The following is a 7613-nucleotide window of genomic DNA, read 5'->3' as shown; positions in this document are numbered from 1 at the left end:
TAACTTGTAAATGTTTTGTCCAAGTAGTGGCTTGTTTTTTTGTTCCAATCCTGTTTTCCCTTGCCTTGAAGAAGCTCTTTAGTCTGATGAAGTCCCATTTGTTTATTCTTTCTATTGTTTCCCTCATCTGAGGAGTTATGCTGTCCAAAAAGATTCTTTTGAAACTGATGTCAAAGAGTGTACTGCCTATATTTTCTTCTAGAAGACTTATTGTTTCAGGCCTAATCTTTAGGTCTTTGATCCATTTTGAGTTTATTTTTGTGAATGGTGAAAAAGAATGCTCAATTTTCATTCTTTTACATGTGGCTGTCCAGTTTTCCCAGCACCATTTGTTGAAGAGACTTTCTTTCCTCCATTGTAAGCCCTCAGCTCCTTTGTCGAAGATTAGCTGTCCATAGATGTGTGGTTTCATTTCTGGGCTTTCAATTCTGTTCCATTGATCTGTGCACCTGTTTTTGTACCAGTACCATGCTGTTTTGATTACTGTAGCTTTGTAGTATGCTTTGAAGTCAGGGATTGTGATGCCTCTGGCTTTGTTCTTCTTTCTCAGGATTGCTTTAGCAATTCTGGGTCTTTTGTTGCCCCACATGAATTTTAGGATTCTTTGTTCAGTTTCTGTAAAGAATGTCATTGGGATTCTGGTTGGGATAGCGTTGAATCTGACAAATATGGAATGCTTCATGAATTTATGTGTCATCCTTGCACAGGGGCCATGCTAATCTTCTCTTTACTGTTCCAATTTTAGTATATGTGCTGCTGAAGCAAGCATGAGTTATGTAGTTTTTTTATGTTGTGTTTCTTTGTTTTCTTCTTATTGATTATTTGTGTCTCTGTTCTGCTTTTTTGTTTAGTGGTTACCATGAGGTTTGTATTCAAAATCTCATGGATAAGATAGTCTGTTTTCTGATGGCCTCTTATTTCTTTAGACTAAACCAATTCAGTCCATTTCCTCTTCCCCCTCTAAGTTGTCTTTCTCACACCTTATTCCATCTTGTGGTATGAGTTTGTGGTTAAAAATGACAAGATTATCTCTTTTTTTTGGTGGTGGTTCCGTCCCTTTGTCTTTAATGCTATACTTGAGTACTTTCTATCCTGCTCTGATTCTGTCTACCTATTTATTTCCTTATTCCATGCTTTGTAACCCCTTTCTCCACTTTTTTCAAGTCTGAGGGACTTCTTGAGGATTTCTTGTTGGGGGGGTGTCTTGTGGCTATGCTCTCCCTTAGCTTATGTTTGTCTGGGAAAGTTTTTATTTCTCCATCATATCTGGAGGATATTTTTGCTGGACAGAGTATTCTTGGCTGAAAATTTTTGTCCTTCAAAGATTTGAATATGTTGTTCCAATCTCTCCTAGCCTATAAGGTTTCTGCACAGAAATCCATGAAAGCCTGATGGGTGTTCCTTTGTAGGTTATTTTCTTCAGCCTTGCTTCCCTTAGTATTCTTTCTTTGTCATTCACTTTTTCCAGTTTCACTACTATATGCCTTGTTGTAGGTCTTTTTACATTGACGTATTTAGGAGTTCTGATAGCCTCTTCTACATGGATTTCCATCTCCCTCCCTAGGTTTGGGAAGTCCTCTGCTATTATTTCTTTGAACAAGCTTTCTGCTCTTTTCTCCATCTTTTCTCCTTCTGGAATACCTATAATTCTTATGTTGCATTTCATCATTGAGTCGAATATTTCTCAGAGATTTTCTTCATTTCTTTTTAGACTTAGTTCTCTCTACTCCTCTATGTGGAGCATGTCAACCTGTCTATCTTCGATTATGCTGATATGCTCCTCTACGTTGTCTGCTGAAGCATTCAGGGAATCCATATTTTGTTTTATTTCTTCCATTGTGTCCTTCATCTCTAATATTTCTGATTGATTATTTTTTATAGTTTCAAGCTCTTTTGTGAAGTACCTCCTGAACTCATTGAATTGTTTCTCTACATTCTCTTTTAACTCGTTGAGTTTTTTCCATGCTAGCTATTTGGAATTCTTTGTCATGTAGATTACATATTTCTGTGTCTTCAGGATTGATTTGTGGGTACTGGTCCTTTTCTCTCTGGTCTGGAGATCTAATATATTGTTTGATATTGCTAGAGGGGCTGACTCTGTTTTTTTTGCATCCTGGTGTTATTTGGTCACAGTTACCACCTATTGCCACTGAGTGGGGGTCAAGAGCCATGTATTCTGAGCCCTCTGCCTTCAGCCCAGATCCAAGGCACTGGAATTGGCACTGGGTGGGTGGGGGGAGGGGTGCATTCTCTTGTGTGCTCTTGAGGTTTTCGTCCTCTGGTCTTGCTAACTTCTCTCCACATGCAAAAGCTTTTGTTGCAGTAGGGGTCTTCCCTATAGGATGCAAGGGCCCTCAGGGATCCTTGACGTTCCCATGAACAAGTGTCCTCTCCTCTGTTCCTTCCTTCTCAGAGGCTGCCTGAAGTCCCAGATCCCAGTCTTTTGGAGAGGGAGCGATATTTTCTCTTACCCCATTCCACCTTCTCTGAGGGGAGCTCCAGCCTCTCTGCCCTCTGTCATATGGCTGCGTGGGTCTCTCTGACGTTTTTTGTGTTGTGTTTGGATGTCCTCTGTTGGAGTATGAATGTCTTTTTCATTGTATGTTGGATGGGAGAGATTATTGGGAAAGCTCACTCTGCCATGATGCTGCCATCACTCTTCCTCATTCCTGGTTCTTGACATACCTATGTGCTATCTTTGTTGCCTGCCTCTGAGGTCACTGGAGATCAAGTTGGAATCTTCAAACTGCCTCCCTACTCTATCTAATTTCTCATATAAAATTACCAAATGTTTTAAATAATCAGAATGACATAGGCAGTGTGAGTTAACAAAAAAACCAGTCACCTATTAACCCTTCCCAGGATTAATGGTTGATGCTTTGCCATATCATCATTAGTTTAAAAAAAATGTAACAGAAAAATATGCATACAGAAGGCTCTCCTTTTTTATTTCCCTTCATTAGTCTCCTTCCCCTGCCAAGATGGTTTTTGTCTCAGGTGATGCCCCTGCTGTTTGTCTAGGGATAATACATTTCACTGTCTTGTTACCACATCTTTTCCAATAGATTCATCAACAACATGAAACTCAGAAATGAAACAGATGTTTCAGAATTCTTTCTCATGGAAATGACAGAGAGCCCAGAACTGCAATCTCTTGTTTTCAACCTGTTCCTGTGTATGTACGTGGTTACTGTCCTGGGAAACCTGCTCATCATCCTGGCTGTCAGCTCTGACTCCCCCTTGCACACCCCCATGTATTTATTTCTCTCCAATCTGTCCTTTATTGACATCTGTTTAATCACAACCACTATCCCAAAGATCCTGTGGAACATCCAAGCTCAGAATCAGAGCATCAGTTATGCAGGCTGCCTCACACAGGTCTGCTTTGTCCTGGTTTTTGCAAGTTTGGCTAGTTGTCTTCTTTCAATAATGGCCTATGATCGTTATGTAGCCATTTGCCACCCACTGAGGTACACAATCATCATGAACTCCCACCTCAGTGGACTGCTGATTCTTCTATCCCTGTTTGTTAGCATTCTGGATGCCCTGCTCCACAGTCTGATGGTGTTGCGACTGTACTTCTGCACTGACCTGGAAATTCCCCTCTTCTGTGAAGTTGTTTAGCTCATCAAGATTGCATGTTCTGATACCCTCATCAATAACATCCTGATATATTTTGCATCTAGCATATTTTGTGGTATTCCTGTGTGTGGAATCATTTTCTCTTATATTCAAATTGTCTCCACCATTTTGAGAATGCAATCAGTGGGTGGAAAGTATAAAGCTTTTACCACCTGTGGGTCTCACCTCTCAGTTGTATCCTTATTCTATGGGACAGATTTTGGTGTGTACATGAGTTCTTCTCTTACTATCTCTTCCAGAAACACTGCAGTGGCTTCAATGATGTACATTGTTTTCCCTCAAATGATGAACCCCTTCATATATAGCCTGACGAACAGGGACATTAAGGGAGCCTTGAGGAAACTCATCAGTATCTAGATTACCTTCTCTTCTTGATTGTGTCATCTTCTTAGGACCGAGGTTTCTAGAATGACTCAAAGTGGCACAAATACTGGGTGAGCCAGAATGCCTGACTCTTGCATCACCAAGTTTTTCTAAAGTGATTGGATATCATAATGGATAAGTGAATTTTAATTTGGGAATGAATCTTGACTTACTGTTGGTATAGCTCTGTGATGTTTTAAAAATGAGTTCCATTATCTAAGTTCAGTTTCTTTGGTCAATCCCATCAAGCTGAACCTGGGGCAAAGATTTTAGTGATTTTGTATGAACATTCACCGAAGAAGAAAAGTAGAGAAGTTGGATGGGTCAAGGGGAAGATCCAAGTAAGTTTGTGGTCATCGAGACATGATTCTGTCAATTTCATAGCCAGCAGCATATGAATGCACTAGAGAGAAAAGCCTACTGCAAAACATGGGACAATCTGATTTTTCATACCTAAATCAGTAATTTACAATACTGGTCATGGGTAAACTGCATATGTGCAAAGGCACTATCAGCATTCACTACACTCAGTTTAATCATCTACGTGATTTCTGTAATTTTATTAGCTCAGTGGTCTGAGATGATTGTAAACATTTGATTTTTTATCAGTGATGAAGCCTTTGTTACTAAGAGACAGTAACCCTGATTCCAATATACCCAAGCAATAAAGAGAGTTATATTCTTGACAAGGACTTCAGAAGTAGGAGATATAGAGGGAAATTCATTCACTACTCTGTACATCTCTGTATCTTGGACTGGATTCCCCCATGAACTCACATGACTGCAACATCCAGACGTGAAGCAAAGAGACAGAAATATGACTGTCCTACTCTGGCTCCGTTGTTATTTGACATGGCACAGAGTTATCCAGAACATATCCCCTTTAATCTCTTCACTGCAAATAGGATAATATATCACCTACTTAATCTAATTCTTGATATGCAGAAAATGATTCCTATGAAAGCCTTAGACTGACCATTTGGAGTGGAACTCCTGCTAGGAAATCTATCCCCATGAGCACTACAAACACTTAGGACAGTGCCTGGCACCTACTAAGTACTCAAGAAAATTTAACTACTATCATTGTGTTCTTTATCTTACCTATATATTCTTAAATCTTGTAATCCTATTGGTCTCCCATATTTTCACTACTTGCTGCAGCAATTAGATTTGTTTTCTTTTATTGTCATATTTATCAGTTGCTTTTTATGGTCTGAGTAATATAATAAAATAAATAATTATTAGATAGGCAGGGCAAAGGTTGGTAATCTTCTTCTGGCATCTTATTTGCTTTTAACATTCTTATTGGCTTATTTATAAGAATATATCTGAGTTTTCACTTTTGTCCTTGGCCATTTTTATTACTGTATATCTTACACATCTCTGGTGGAGTCCACACAGAGAAACATAATTGAATAAAATTAACTGTATCATTGATGTCATAGAGGATTGGTTGCAGATGTAAGATTCTAATGCAATCCTTTTTAATGTGTCTTTATGAGGAAGGTTATTCTATGCAAAACTGCTTTCCTTTGACAAGGAGATGTTGAATGTAAGATAAGAGAGGAGAAAATGAAAATTGTCAAGATTAGGAGAATTACTTTCCCCATAAGCACAAAAAAGCAGGACCATAAGTTTGAATCACCTCTATGGGTGAAGGGGTGAAAACAGTGGAGGTCTCAAAGGATAATCAAAAGACTTGCTGGAGAACTTTCTGTTCTGGTCGTCAGTGGAGGCTGAGGGAGGGGTGTTGTTGTTGTTTTCAGCACCATATTAGGAAACAGCTCCCTATCTGGCACTTGAGATATCTGCTAGTGAAGAGCTTCCTCCACTGAGGTCCCCAGGAGGGCTGCAGAGATGAATTACATGAGACCTGTGTTCACACTGAAGTTTCCCTTACTTACAGAAAGAACTACTGACTTCAAACCTCTGGTGAAACTTGTGAGGGATGTGCATTCAGTTTTACTCTCAGAAGTATATTTCAAATTTACCCAAAATATGACCCATTTTTATAAAAATCTTTGAAAGAATTAAAAAGAATCTTTACATTAGATTATCGTTTTTAATGTTTTCCGTGAAATTATGATGACCTCTGAAATCTGAGTTGCATGACTTCGGTATAAAAGAATATGGGAGAATGTACTTAGAATTAGGAAGATGTCAGACATTTCCTCAATTTTGCTTTTTAATATAGCATGTGTCAAATAGTGTGTAAAATCGGTCTGTAGGTCTTAAAGAATAGTCACATAATAAAAACAGATATACCTATCTCGGATAAAAATAGAGTAATGCCATGACATAGACTCCATGTAAGTGGTCTCCTACTTATGCTTCTCTCTCTGGTTCCAGGGGCAAACAGGATCTTAAATTCGGACTTTATTTTCTCTAAAGTTCTTATCTTGGGTTGAGTCCTATAAAATTGTCAGTTCTTGATTATATTTTCCCTCTGAAACTCGCAATAGAATTTAAACATCATTGTGTTATTACTTCAATATATGTTCCTGTCCAATTTGTAGTTTGCCTTTTCTCAAATTTGTTAGAAGTCTAATCAAAATGTATGAATTTTTCATTTTATTGTTTTTCTCATTATTGTGCTTTTGAGATTTAATCATGTTATTGGGCATAACAGTCACTATTTCTCATCCTCTGTGATTTTACATTATGCGTGGTGACATTTCTAAGTAGATATCCTATCCAATATTGATGGAAGTTTTGTTTTTTCTGGTTTTCTGCTGTTACAAATAAATCTGTTTGAATATTCTTATATGTATGCCTCTTGGTGGAAATGAGATGGAGTCTTATACTTGCAATGAAATTATTGCGGATAAAGGAGCATGAATTTTTCTTTGGGTAGTTCCAAAGAGTAATCCTAAGTTTTTGAATCAATTACACACATATTAGGAGATCCTGATGATCTTTATCATCACCAATATTTCAAGTGTACTGATAATCTAGTGGGTTCAAAAACTGTTTCATTAATTGGAACATTTCTTCTTATTATGTGATTGAGAGCCTTTTCACATATTAATTTTCTTCTCTTTTAAATATATGTTTGTGGTATTTCTACTGATTCGTTTATCTTTTTCTTATTAATTCATGATTCATTTACATAATTTCAAACTGCAGTCCCCTATTGTGAACAAAAACGTACATTGAAACTGTAGTGAAACAATTAGAAAAGATGGTTATGAAAATCTACTAAGAAGTAACAGATCTGTCTGCATTGATCAGAGACAAAATTTTCACAGAGAATAAAGTAAAATCTATTGTATAAATATACACAGTGAAAATTCAGATTCAGGAAACATAAATTACTCAGAAAAACTCCTGAGAATTTCCAATTTTGCAATAACTTAGCAAAATTTTTAAATATGTCATTTATATCCACATATATAAACTATACTTTCACACTTAAAATCGGTATCAGACTTTCCAATGTCATTGATTAGATAGAGATCTCTTTGTTCACACCTAAAAAAAGGACTAGAATCCAATTAAAGAAGAATGGTGTATGCATATTTGAAAAGAATTTGAAATGGAGATGAGCAGGCACAGATAGAGAAAAGTAGATGGTGTAAACCTGATCTCATAGGGAAGCAACCATTCTG

General features: G+C 37.4%; 1 non-coding gene and 1 pseudogene across 1 annotated transcript; one reads left to right on the top strand and one right to left on the bottom strand.

Moving 5' to 3' along the window:
• Positions 1-662: 662 nt before the first annotated feature.
• LOC123279184 (U6 spliceosomal RNA) lies at positions 663-765 on the bottom strand. The gene has a single exon (XR_006517103.1). It is a non-coding gene; the product is annotated as a U6 spliceosomal RNA (small nuclear RNA).
• Positions 766-3075: 2310 nt separating this feature from the next.
• Positions 3076-4054, top strand: LOC106823676 (olfactory receptor 7G1-like; annotated as a pseudogene).
• Positions 4055-7613: the final 3559 nt, after the last annotated feature.

Source organism: Equus asinus, chromosome 20 (assembly GCF_041296235.1).
Source record: "Equus asinus isolate D_3611 breed Donkey chromosome 20, EquAss-T2T_v2, whole genome shotgun sequence".
Taxonomy (NCBI): domain Eukaryota; kingdom Metazoa; phylum Chordata; class Mammalia; order Perissodactyla; family Equidae; genus Equus; species Equus asinus.
Note: the sequence above shows the minus strand (reverse complement) of the source record. Positions and strands in the feature narration are given on the sequence as shown.